Source organism: Bubalus kerabau, chromosome 7 (assembly GCF_029407905.1).
Source record: "Bubalus kerabau isolate K-KA32 ecotype Philippines breed swamp buffalo chromosome 7, PCC_UOA_SB_1v2, whole genome shotgun sequence".
Classification (NCBI taxonomy): Eukaryota; Metazoa; Chordata; class Mammalia; order Artiodactyla; family Bovidae; genus Bubalus; species Bubalus kerabau.
This window is the reverse complement of record NC_073630.1, coordinates 31,250,035-31,262,761: the sequence shown is the minus strand read 5'-3', so window position 1 is coordinate 31,262,761 and position 12,727 is coordinate 31,250,035. Positions and strand designations below refer to the sequence as shown.

General features: G+C 38.8%; 1 long non-coding RNA gene and 1 other non-coding gene across 2 annotated transcripts in view; one reads left to right on the top strand and one right to left on the bottom strand.

Annotated features, from left to right (window-relative positions):
• Positions 1-12,727, top strand: part of LOC129657617 (uncharacterized) — a 192,471-nt gene that overhangs the window by 160,197 nt on the left and 19,547 nt on the right. The window lies entirely within an intron of this gene.
• Positions 2,962-3,069, bottom strand: LOC129658261 (U6 spliceosomal RNA). The gene has a single exon (XR_008717353.1). It is a non-coding gene; the product is annotated as a U6 spliceosomal RNA (small nuclear RNA).

Genomic DNA, 12,727 nt, shown 5'->3' with positions numbered 1-12,727 from the left:
CTGGTGACCCCAAAGAGAGGCATCCAAAGGAATAAATACTTCAACTTTACTGTCCTTCTTCCTTATCTTCTGTCTGTGGTCTCTGTAGATTGTCATCCCACACGGAACAGATGAACATCCCAGGGCACAGAGCAGGTGGGAAAGCTGGAGAGTGTCACGTAAGGAGATCTCCCACACATCTGGGGACTCTGCATGGGCATGGAGACTCCCTTTTTCAGTTTTTCTGCCTTATTTTGTAGATAATAGCACTTTTCCATCTCTTCATTATTTCTTAGAAAAACTTTTAACAGGGTTTGTTTTGTTGACTAGATATTACTGGTTAAAGAAACTCTGTAACATTTTACCAGAGGACTTTCTTGAGAAGAGAGCAAATGAATTATAGGAGACCAAAGTCATTGAATTAGGATGAACTAGTAATTCACTAGTGGCCAAGTGACTCTTCCTGAACTCACTGGTTCAGCCTCTAAGCTGGCTGCAGAAGCCTCAATCCTCTCGCCTTGGTGTTTGGGAAGCTTTGTGAGGAGGACATTGCAGGAGGCAGCTGAGTTAGGCTATGGTATGGTCAGGGTCTGCTTGTGAGTGACCTGCTCTCTCCGGTACCTCATTCTCTGTATTCCCAATGTGGGGGTGGAGTGAGGAGCATACGTTTCAGAAACATCAAAATGAGCTCCTCAGCAGGAATGGCTGGAGACCCTGGAGAAGATTGGTCAATGTCTCTTGCTGAAGTCAGAGAAAAGGTAAGTCATTAACCCATGAGGAAAAGAGGCAAAACTGCAAACAGCAATGGGCTCTGCCAGGAATGACTAAGCCTGGTACGAATCATGAAAGAAACTATCATGAGTCACAAGGCAGATTTCACAGCCTCGCCTGTGCACCTGCATGATCAGCAGGAACTTCTGAAATTGAAAGATAATGATATAAGCATGTGCAGGGGGCAGGGTGCCTGGAGATACAATATGCTCCTCTAGTGGATATATCCAATCTATCTTGACAGATCTACCATCTCACCTTTTAACCAGTTTGACTCTCACTTCACAAAACTGCTATAATCAGTGGATATAAGAATGTGTGCTAGAAACACCTGAAAGATAACTGGGCATATGATACAATGGAAATGTATCCATATTTGTTTTGCTCCATATACTCCTATATTTTTTATTAAAATATTGTGCAGTTAATTGTGCAAAAAATTTAATTGCACAATTAAATTTTTATAATTTACATTTTAATTAAAATTTGTATAGTATTTGTGTAATTAAAATGGAATGCTTCTATATCTCTACAAACACAGAGAATATGGTAGTTCCAAAGACTCCTGAGAGTCCCTTGGACTGCAAGGAGATCCAACCAGTCCATTCTAAAGGAGATCAGTCCTGGGTGTTCATTGGAAGGACTGATGCTGAAGCTGAAACTCCAATACTTTGGCCACCTCATGCGAAGAGTTGACTCATTGGAAAAGACCCTGATGTTGGGAGGGATTGGGGGCAGAAGAGGAGGGGACGACAGAGGATGAGATGGCTGGGTGGCATCACTGACTTGATGGACATGAATCTGAGTAAACTCCGAGAGTTGGTGATGGACAGGGAGGCCTGGCGTGCTTTGATTCATGGAGTCACAAAAAGTCGGACACGACTGAGCAACTGAACTGAACTGAATACTGGTTATGCATCAGACTCACCTGTTCTTATGGACTCAGTGTTTGTGTCCCCCCAAATTCATATATTGAAACCCTACCCTCCCCCACCAGTATTATTTGATGAGTCACTATAGAGTTAAACTGCCTTCTTTGAATCCTGGCTCGGTCAAGTATTAGCTGTGTGATGTTAGGTTGGTTATCTAACTTCTCTGGCCCTCAGATTCTCTTCTGTAAAATGGGGATAATAACAGTACCTATCTCGTAGGGTTGTTGTTGTTGTTTAATAAAGTGCTGAGACCAGATTCTGGCACATAATAGAGTGCTGTAGTGAGTATTTACTGTTTTATTATTTATTCATTCCAAGTGTAGACTAGTCCAGCTGGACAGTGAGGGTCTGAGTTATAGAATGCAATTCAAAAAGAAGACATAATTGTATTCTTTACCACAGAATTCTGTTCTAAACTACTAGCCATAAACATTTGTCTTTTATTTCTTTTCTAAGTTTTTTTGGAGCATAGATGATTTACAATGTTGTTTTAGTTTCAGGTATACAGCAAAATGAGTCAATTAGACATACACTTACATACAGTCTTTTTTTTTTTTAGATGCTTTTCTCATATAGGCCTTTACAGAACATTGAATAGAGTTCCCTGTGTTATGCAGTGGGTTCTTATTAGTTTTCTATTTTATATACTGTTGTTTTTCCTCAATCGCTAAGTCATGTCTGACTCTTTGTGACCCCATAACTGCAGCACACCAGGCTTCCCTGTCCTTCACTATCTTTTTGAGTTTGCTCAAACTCACGTCCATTGAGTTGGTGATGCCATCCAACCATCTCATCCTCTGTCACCCACTTCTCTTCCTGCCCTCAATCTTCCCCAGCATCAGGGTCTTTTCCAATGAGTCAGCTCTCTGCATCAGGTGGCCAAAGTATTGGACCTTCAGCTTTACCATCAATCCTTCCAGTGAATATTCAAGGTTTATTTCCTTTAGGATTTATTGGTTTGATTTCCTTGCTGTCTAAGGGACTCTTAAGAGTCTTCAGCACCACAGTTTAAAAAGCATCAATTCTTTGGCACTTAGCCTTTTTTATGGTCCAGTTCTCACATCCATACATGACTACTGGAAAAACCATAGCTTTCACTTTTATGGACCTTTGTTGGCAAAGTGATGTCTCTGCTTTTTAATATGCTGTCTAGCTTTTCTTCCAAGGAGCAAGCATCTTTTAATTTTATATGTGTATATGTCAGTCCCAATCTCCAATCTCCCAATTTATCCTTCCCCGCTCATCCCATCCCCTGGTAGTAACCGTAAGTTTGTTTCCTACATCCATGACTCTACTTCTGTTTTGTAAATAAATTCACTTAGCAGAGGCCATGCTTATCTTCTCTGTATTGTTCCAGTTTTAGTATATGTGCTGCTGAAGTAAACACCTTTATTTTCTATTAGTACGTTCCTTATTTCTACCTGCATCCCAATTCTGGTTGGGGTATAGAAAAATCACAAGGGATGCTACAGAACCTCAGAGCCATTAGGATGGGGGCTTGTTACATTACATCCAGAGGGGTAATGTTGGGCACTGGATGGGCAGAGACTTCATGGGGAAAGTTGAATTTATACTGAGACTTAAAAAATGAGTAGCATTATGATATATAGTGATGGGTATTTTATTTAGAGAAAGTGAGAAATCCTGGGGCAGAGTCAAAAGATCCAATGAGAAGGGAGGTGTTGATAAGTCAGTTTAGAAATGTTTTGAGTCACAGTTTTAGATGGTAAAGTTCTAAACAGGAGATTAGTTCATCTTCAACTTGGTGATGGGATTGTAATGCTTATATAAGTAAAGACTAAATAATTTTTGAAATGAGTTAGATAATCCACTAAGCAGAATGCTCAACTTTAACCCAGAACTATTTTAACACCAGAAGGACGTGGATTGAGAGGGCATTAGTTGAATAAGTTTCTTTCACGTTGTATTGAACAAAGAATAACTTTCAAAATCTCCTCTTCTCTTGTTATAGAAAACTGAATGATATTTATACCTTAATAGGTAGATGAGGAAAAAGCTGAGTTATAAGTTTGATCTTTAGTTGGAGTAGATTATACTGGTCTCTTATTTCTCAGGATTTCAGGGCAAGACCTATACAGTTAGAAAAAAGGAGCAGAAAATAGCTGAAGGGATTGATGAGAAAAAATTGATGGGACTGTGGAGTGGGTGCAGTATGGTATAGCAAGTTATGTGGGAAAAAAATGTTAGCTTTGGAATCAAGACCCACAAGCTTCACATTTCATCAATATATGATCTTGGGTAGTTCCTTAACCTTTCTGAACCCTAATTTCTTCTAATGACCTATGAGTGGGGGGCCAACAGGTGCCTGCCTATGGTTGTGCACACCAAATCCCCAGGGATGCATGCCTCCTGGGGATGCAATGCCCCTCCTGGTTTAATGGACACCCAGCAGGGATGACAGGGCTTCCCTGGTGGCTCAGTGGAAAAGAATCCGCCTGCAATGCAGGAGATGCAGGTTTGGTCCCTGGGTCAGGAAGACCCCTTGGAGAAGGAAATGGCAACCCACTCCAGTATTCTTGCCTGAAATCCCATGGACACATGGGATTTCATGGGGTCTCAAAGAGCTGGACATGACTTAACAACTGAACAACAAGCCAGGATAATACCCGCAAAACAGAGTTGTGGTGAGGCCTCACCCTAATGGAGCAATCTAATCATCATATTCTTAAAATCTCAAATTGCTTCCCATTTCCTATTAAAAAGATTTCAAACTCATATATTGGAACAGTGTCTGAAGTGAAACAAAAACTACTTTCTGGGAATTCCCCTCCACTTTGCCCCTTTTCAAAGTACACCTTTCTTCAGTTTAATAAAGTCACTTATCACTACATTCTTTTCTATCTCTATAGCTTTATGCTGCATTAGCAGGTGGATTCTTTACCACTGTACCACCTGGGAATCCCTGTACCTGTCTATACCAGTTTCATGCCCCTAATTCCCTGCTTTTCCTTGTTGACTTATTTCCCCAATTTACTGGTCCTTTAAAGCTCAATCTAAAGTCTACCCATTCATTGATGTCTTCCCTGATTCTTTCTCAGCTGGAAGGCATTTCTTTCTCTGAATTGCCAGACATTGTCACTGCATCTGCCTCTACCTGAGTCTTCTGCCTTGAAACAGTGTTTTTACTCATGTGTCTTATCACCCTTGCCAGGTTGAGAGCAGGGTGAGAAGATTCACACAAGTCATACTTGAGTTCCGAGCTCACAAAGCCCAGAGTCTTGCCTTTAGTAGGCGTGCTGGATGATCTGGACTCATTTTGGCATCACTGCCACCTCCTAAGGTCTCCATTGCAAGAGAAGTTGAGAACTGTGTTTCCCAGAATCCTACTGAGATGGGAGATACCAGCACAGAGTTTAGGAGAAAAGGAAGCCATTATTTTCTGGAGGCAACTGCAGGCGGATGACTGAGCATATGAGAGGTTCTAATCAGCTTCTGGTGAGCTTTCTGAGAATCACCTGCATCAGTCCTGCAGCCTGAGGGGTCAGAAGGAAACTTCCAGAGGTTCCTGGTATTCAGAGAGTCTTTGGTGCAAGCCTCTTGAGAACCTTGTGGAACTACAGGCCGATACCGTCACTGACAGCTTCCCTGGTGGCTCACATGGTAAAGGGTCTGCCTGCAATGCAGGAGACCCAGGTTTGATCCGTGGGTTGGGAAGATCTCCTGGAGAAGGAAATGGTAACCCGCTCCAGTGTTCTTGCCTGGAGAATCCCATGGACAGAAGAGCCTGTCGAGCTCTAATCCATGGGGTTGCAAAGAATCAGACATGACTGAATGACTAACACTTCACTTCTAATTCCCTGCATTGAAAATATTCATACTTGGAATATATTGAATGACACCTATTTACATACCCCAATGTTGACATGTTTAATATTTGCAGAATAAATGAAAACCAGTTCTATTCATTGAAAAGTCAGTAAATATTCCACTTACATTCATTATTCAAGGGGAAAGAAGCCGACATCTATTGTGAGTTAATCATATGGCAGACAATTTCCTAGGTGTTATTTACTACTTCACAATAATTCTGAGAGATCAGTATCATTGTCCATATTTTATATGAGGATGTGGCAAGAAGAGAGTCAAACATACTCTGATTCACAAGCTAATAATTTTCCACACTATCATGTTGCCTTTTTGTGTGTCAACTTAGTGTATGCCTTTGTGGATAATCACAAGCAACTTAAAAAAACATTTGAAACCCCAATATCAGCCAAGTATTCCAGAGCAGTTTTACCTGCTCAGAGCAATAAATCTTAAGTTTCCTCTAAATTATACCACTGAGGAGGCTACCTATAACTAATGGATTTGATTTAAATATTTGAGTCAATTTTCTTCAGTTATTTAGAAGAAATATTTAGTTATTTAGCATACAGTTGTATGCTCATATATTGCTAAGAATGAGTACTTTTATACCAGGTAAAATAATAAAGTTAAAATTGTTTTAAATATCTGAAATTTGGGGTGAGGCTGGTTTATATATTCAAACTAGAAGGACAGTGTACAATAAAAGACCCAGCAATATACTTTATCAGTTACAGTTTAATTACCCACCAATATCCATTGAGCTCCTTTGGAGCGTAATAACTACTACTTCTTGACCTTTATGGGAATGCTGAAGACTTTGATCTGGAATAAAATCACCTGGAACACTTTTTCATGATTTATTCTTCATTGCAAATTATTTGGAAAATTTTATATTATGCAATGTTATGCTTATAAACATTATAGTCACATCATAAATAGTTTTCTACATTTAACAATAATGTTTAAGTGCTTAAATCACGAACAGATGAAATTATCAAAATTACAATGGTAGAAAATAGTAATAGTAATGAATTTCATAAAAATCTTATTCAAAAAGAGAATTAGTATTTATGAGTTAGCAATTAATATTTTGCTAAAATGTTGGCAGTCCCACCAGGGCTTATTTTTTGGCCTTGGTCATTATCTCGTACTAGTTTTAGATAAGTAAAGGATGCTTCCTTGAAGTAAGAAAAAAAGCTGGTAATATTTCACATGGCAAAGTCCCTATACTTGCAAACAAACAACTATGGCTCAGATTAAATACGTGATTTTTAAATTTTTAATTCTGTTAGATGTTTGTTGAGAGACAAAAAATGTAAATTTAAATTTCCAGAGAAGTGACAGTAGTTGCTTAAAATCTGTCTTATTTTATTATAATGATTCCAAATCTATTTTGAGCTTTCATTTGCTTCAATTTTTTAAAAAGTTGCTGTGCCTTAGCAGTAAATTTGGGGTTGATAAAACAGTCTCATGTTTAAAAACAATGTGGTTAATTAATATAACTTACCAGCAAAACACACAACCATTCAGAATTTAAATCTTCCGAAAGCAAACATACCACCTTGCCTTATCAGTTTCTTTTTGAAAAATAATGATGACATTTATAAAATAAAAAGAACACTAAATCTACCTGCCTCCACTAAAATAAAATAGATTAAGAAATGCTCCAATCATGCTGTTCAGTTAACTGAAGATTATCTTGGCCTAGAGTTTGGTGTGACATACATTTTGAGGCCCTTTTAAGTTTTTTCCCTTTGGACTGAATCCCAACTGGTTGTTTTATTGACATATATAATTTAGATAGTTCTGAATAAGACTGGATCCTTAAGAGACCCAAGATAATGAAATAAATATACACATTCAGGTTTATAGATGAGGCAAAGAGCATTATTTATTTAGAAAGAGAAATCTTATCCCTTTCTGGTGGAGAAAAAGAAAGATTAAATGGAAAATAAAATTAGTAGTAAAAGAAAATGTAGCCATTTATACTAGCTTGCTCATGAAAAAGAAGCCTGAGAATACAGATCTGCTAGAAACACAGTGGACTCATATGGAGTAAGGTGAATGTAGGAATAAAAAAGTGTATTTTTCCTCCTCTCTGCTATAGTCAGTTTATCCTTAAAGGCCACTCTTCCAAAAGCACAAACTTTATAATATATTTGCAGGCCAGGCCCATTCACATATTACTCTTCTGTATTTTTTAAGAACAGTATATGTTCATTACCGGAAAAAAAAAAAAAAAAGGAAAAAACAAGCAGAGACAAAAAAAAGAGAAAAACAGAAAACATCCATAATTCCACCAAAAGATCATTATCTTCAATTTTGTGCACCCACTCTAACACCTGTTGTTTTCTTTACCTTTTCATAATAATCTTTTATTTCAGAATGCAGGTATAAATGTTCATTTTCACCATGAATACAACATCAAACATATTTTTTTGTAAAATGTTTTCTTCCATATTATCATGATGTGAAGGCCACAGAATGTTGAGAGGCAGACAGTGCAGGGTGGAACCACAGGCTCGAAAAACAGGCTGCCTGGCACTGTGTTGGCTCTGCTGTGTGCTGGCTGTGTGATCTTGGACAGATATGTGCTTTGCACCTCAGCTTTACCATCTGTAAAATGGGGGCAATAATATTATTACATTATTAACATTTTAAGCTATATTATATTACATATGTTATAAAGATTAAATTACATCTTTTGAAGGGCTTAGAACATTGTACATAATAATCCTACATAAGTGTATATAGTTTAATCAAAATCTCTTAATAAGTTTTTTAATTATTACCACTTTTCTACCAATATAGTCAGTTTTGTAATGAATATTTTTTACATATGTCTTTGCACATTTGTTGTATTTTCCTTGAGATAAATTCCTAGAAATAGAATTGCTGTGTCAAAAGATGTGCATCTTTTTAATTCTGGCAGAAAAATTTGCAAGAAAAAATTGGCATATTGTAAAGGATATGCCAATTTTCACCCTGAGCAGTGATGAATCTAAATGTGGTTGTATGTTTTGAAACCTAGCCTGCAGACTTTAATTTTCATAAGAATCAGCTGGGAGCTTATTAAAATTATTCTTAAAACTCACAGAGATTAAGTATCTCTGGGGTGGATTCTTGGAATCCGCATTTCTTAAAAACAAGCTTAGGTCATTCTGACACAGATAGCTGATGAATTTAGAAATACTGAATCTTCTCTTTGTCCACTCTTCTAACACTGACAACTACAACCCCATTGATGTGATAGGTTCAGCAAAGACAATTCTACAGGAACTTTCAGCCAGAAAATATATTTTACAAGCCAACTGTTTTACATCGTATTTTACAAGTCAACTAGAAAACATTTTTTTTTCTTTGTATGGCACAAAAATTTAACCTTTCTGCAGCTATTCTCAAATTTTCAACAGTTAAAGCAGATTTTGCTAATTTGCCAATTTGCATATTTCCATTAATGACAAATGGTTATGTTATACCTCCAAACCTCCTACATAATTTTTCCAATGTAGATCTCATTGTTCCAAATGTCCTTTTTATTCCATGAGTATGTCAAACTTCTCTATAGTATGCCAAAGTACAAAACAGAGCAAAACAAAAACAATTTTCCAAGTGTGACATAAAGTCTGAAGTTAGCAGTTTGGGATGGTTGGGCAAGTCTAAATGCTTGGTTTTGTGCATGTAAGCCTTTTTGGTGTGGGTGTACCACCATCTATATTTTCTTAAGCTACCAGTCTAATTAATCTGTTAGCTCCCCCTTCTCATAAAGATTGGCTGCAAAAGGTCGGAAAGGAGCCACTGAGTGCCAACAACAGGAGCAGCTGTTGAGGAAAACAAGGCTCCCTGAGGGGTTGTTAAAACTAGCTGAACAAACAGGAAAATCCATGGACGGAGGAGCCTGGTGGGCTGCAGTCCATGGGGTTGCTAAGAGTCGGACACGACTGACTGACTTCACTTTCACTTTTTACTTTCTTGCACTGGAGAAGGAAATGGCAACCCACTCCAGTATTCTTGCCTGGAGAATCCCAGGGACAGGGGAGCCTAATGGGCTGCCGTCTATGGGGTCGCACAGAGTCGGACACGACTGAAGCGACTTAGCAGCAGAACAGGACAGCTCAAGTGAAGGAAGCCAAGGTATCAAATTAAAGTAATTAGTAAGTCAAGTAGGAGGTAGTCTGGAGGGTTTCCACCAATCAAGCATGTATTTGTGGAACCTTCTTCATAGACTGATGAGGCATTCAGAGGATGAATGAGTGGTACTTGATGTTTTGCCCCTGAACCACAGCTAAGAGGTTTTGACTTTACTACCTTTGATACATTTTTCTGAAATTGACGTTCAACCTTCCTACAGAGGCAGGGTACCTTCTGCTGTTAGATTTCTCATTATGATGCTCCACCAGTTTCATTTGGAAGCTAAAGCCTTTTCCCATACATTTGGGTCAGAATGCTTTCTTTTCCAGGTCCCATCTAGGGGTGGAGGGTGGGCTCTATCTTGCTTGACTGTCACTGGGTCACCTCAGTCTGTTCCAGGTGACTGGGATGTGCCAAAGACAAGAAACATGATGGGAACATGCAAAGGTGGGATATGACGTCATTACATTCAGCAAATCACGAAGACTGTGAATTGGAGGCAGTTTGTCACATTCTGAATAGACACTCTTGGAATCTCAAAGGTGGTCATTTAGATCCACTAAAGTACTGTTTTTGCATAAAGTAATTATGTAAGAATTACTGGTAGAGATTTTATGAGTCAGTGGTAATGGCTCAATATTAAAAGAAATTTATGGCAGACCTGAGAAAGTCCATGTATGAAATCTGCATAATAGATTACTAAAAGAAATTAAGGTTTATTCTTGGTAATATGTGAGGTTAATGTACTGAAGAACAACTGTGTATGGACTTTTCTTGACTTTGTAGGGGAAGTGGCATCTTAGCACCTATTTGGCCTTCCTAGAAGCAAGGTACAATGCTGTAAAGAGCAATATTGCATAGGAATCTGGAATGTCAGGTCCATGAATGAAGGCAAATTGGAAATGGTCAAACAAGAGATGGCAAGAGTGAATGTCAACATTCTAGGAATCAGAGAACTCAAATGGACTGGAATGGGTGAATTTAACTCAGATGACCATTATATCTACTACTACGGGCAGGAATCCCTTAGAAGAAATGGAGTAGCCATCATGGTCAACAAAAGAGTCCAAAATGCAGTACTTGGATGCAATCTCAAAAATGACAGAATGATCTCTGTTCGTTTCCAAGGCAAACCATTCAATATCACATTAATCCAAGTCTATGCCCCAACCAGTAATGCTGAAGAAGCTGAAGTTGAACGGTTCTATGAAGACCTACAAGACCTTTTAGAACTAACACCTAAAAAAGATGTCCTTTTCATTATAGGGGACTGGAATGCAAAAGTAGGAAGTCAAGAAATACCTGGAGTAACAGGCAAATTTGCCTTGGAATACGGAATGAAGCAGGGCAAAGACTAATAGAGTTTTGCCAAGAAAATGCACTGGTCATAACAAACACTCTCTTCCAACAACACAAGAGAAGACTCTACACATGGACATCACCAGATGGTCAACACCGAAATCAGATTGATTATGTTCTTTGCAGCCAAAGATGGAGAACCTCTATACAGTCAGCAAAAACAAGACCGGGAGCTGACTGTGGCTCAGATCATGAGATCCTTATTGCCAAATTCAGACTTAAATTGAACAAAGTAGGGAAAGCCACTAGACCATTCCGGTATGACCTAAATCAAATCCCTTATGATTATACAGTGGAAGTGAGAAATAGATTTAAGGGCCTAGATCTGATAGATAGAGTGCCTGATGAACTATGGAATGAGGTTTGTGACATTGTACAGGAGACAGGGATCAAGACCATCCCCATGGAAAAGAAATGCAAAAAAGCAAAATGGCTGCCTGGGGAGGCCTTACAAATAGCTGTGAAAAGAAGAGAAGTGAAAAGCAAAGGAGCAAAGGAAAGATATAAGCATCTGAATGCAGAGTTCCAAAGAATAGCAAGAAGAGATAAGAAAGCCTTCTTAAGCAGTCAATGCAAAGAAATAGAGGAAAACAACAGAATGGGAAAGACTAGAGATCTCTTCAAGAAAATCAGAGATACTAAGAGAACATTTCATGCAAAGATGAGCACAATAAAGTACAGAAATGGTATGGACCTAAAAGAAGCAGAAGATATTAAGAAGAGATGGCTAGAATACACAGAACTGTACAAAAAAGATCTTCATGACCCAGATAATCACAGTGGTGTGATCACTGACCTAGAGCCAGACATCCTGGAATGTGAACTCAAGTGGGCCTTAGAAAGCATCACTACGAACAAAGCTAGTGGAGGTGATAGAATTCCAGTTGAGCTATTTCAAATCCTGAAAGATGATGCTGTGAAAGTGCTGCACTCAATATGCCAGCAAATTTGGAAAACTCAGCAGTGGCCACAGGACTGGAAAAGGGCAGTTTTCATTCCAATCCCAAAGAAAGGCAATGCCAAAGAATGCTCAAACTACCGAACAATTGCATTCATCTCACACACTAGTAAAGTAATGCTCAAAATTCTCCAAGCCAGGCTTCAGCAATATGTGAACCATGAACTTCCTGATGTTCAAGCTGGTTTTAGAAAAGGCAGAGGAACCAGAGATCAAAATGCCAATATCCGCTGGATCATGGAAAAAGCAAGAGAGTTCCAGAAAAACATCTATTTCTGCTTTCTTGACTATGCCAAAGCCTTTGACTGTGTGGATCACAATAAACTGTGGGAAATTCTGAAAGAGATGGGAATACCAGACCACCTGATCTGCCTCTTGAGAAATGTGTATGCAGGTCAGGAAGCAACAGTTAGAACTGGACATGGAACAACAGACTGGTTCCAAATAGGAAAAGGAGTACGTCAAGGCTGTATATTGTCACCCTGCTTATTTAACTTATATGCAGAGTACATCATGAGACACGCTGGACTGGAAGAAGCACAAGCTGGAATCAAGATTGGCGGGAGAAATATCACCTCAGATATGCAGATGACACCACCCTTATGGCAGAAAGTGAAGAGGAACTCAAAAGCCTCTTGATGAAAGTGAAAGTGGAGAGTGAAAAAGTTGGCTTAAAGCTCAACATTCAGAAAACAAAGATCATGGCATCTGGTCCCATCACTTCATGGGAAATAGATGGGGAAACAGTGGAAACAGTGTCAGACTTTAT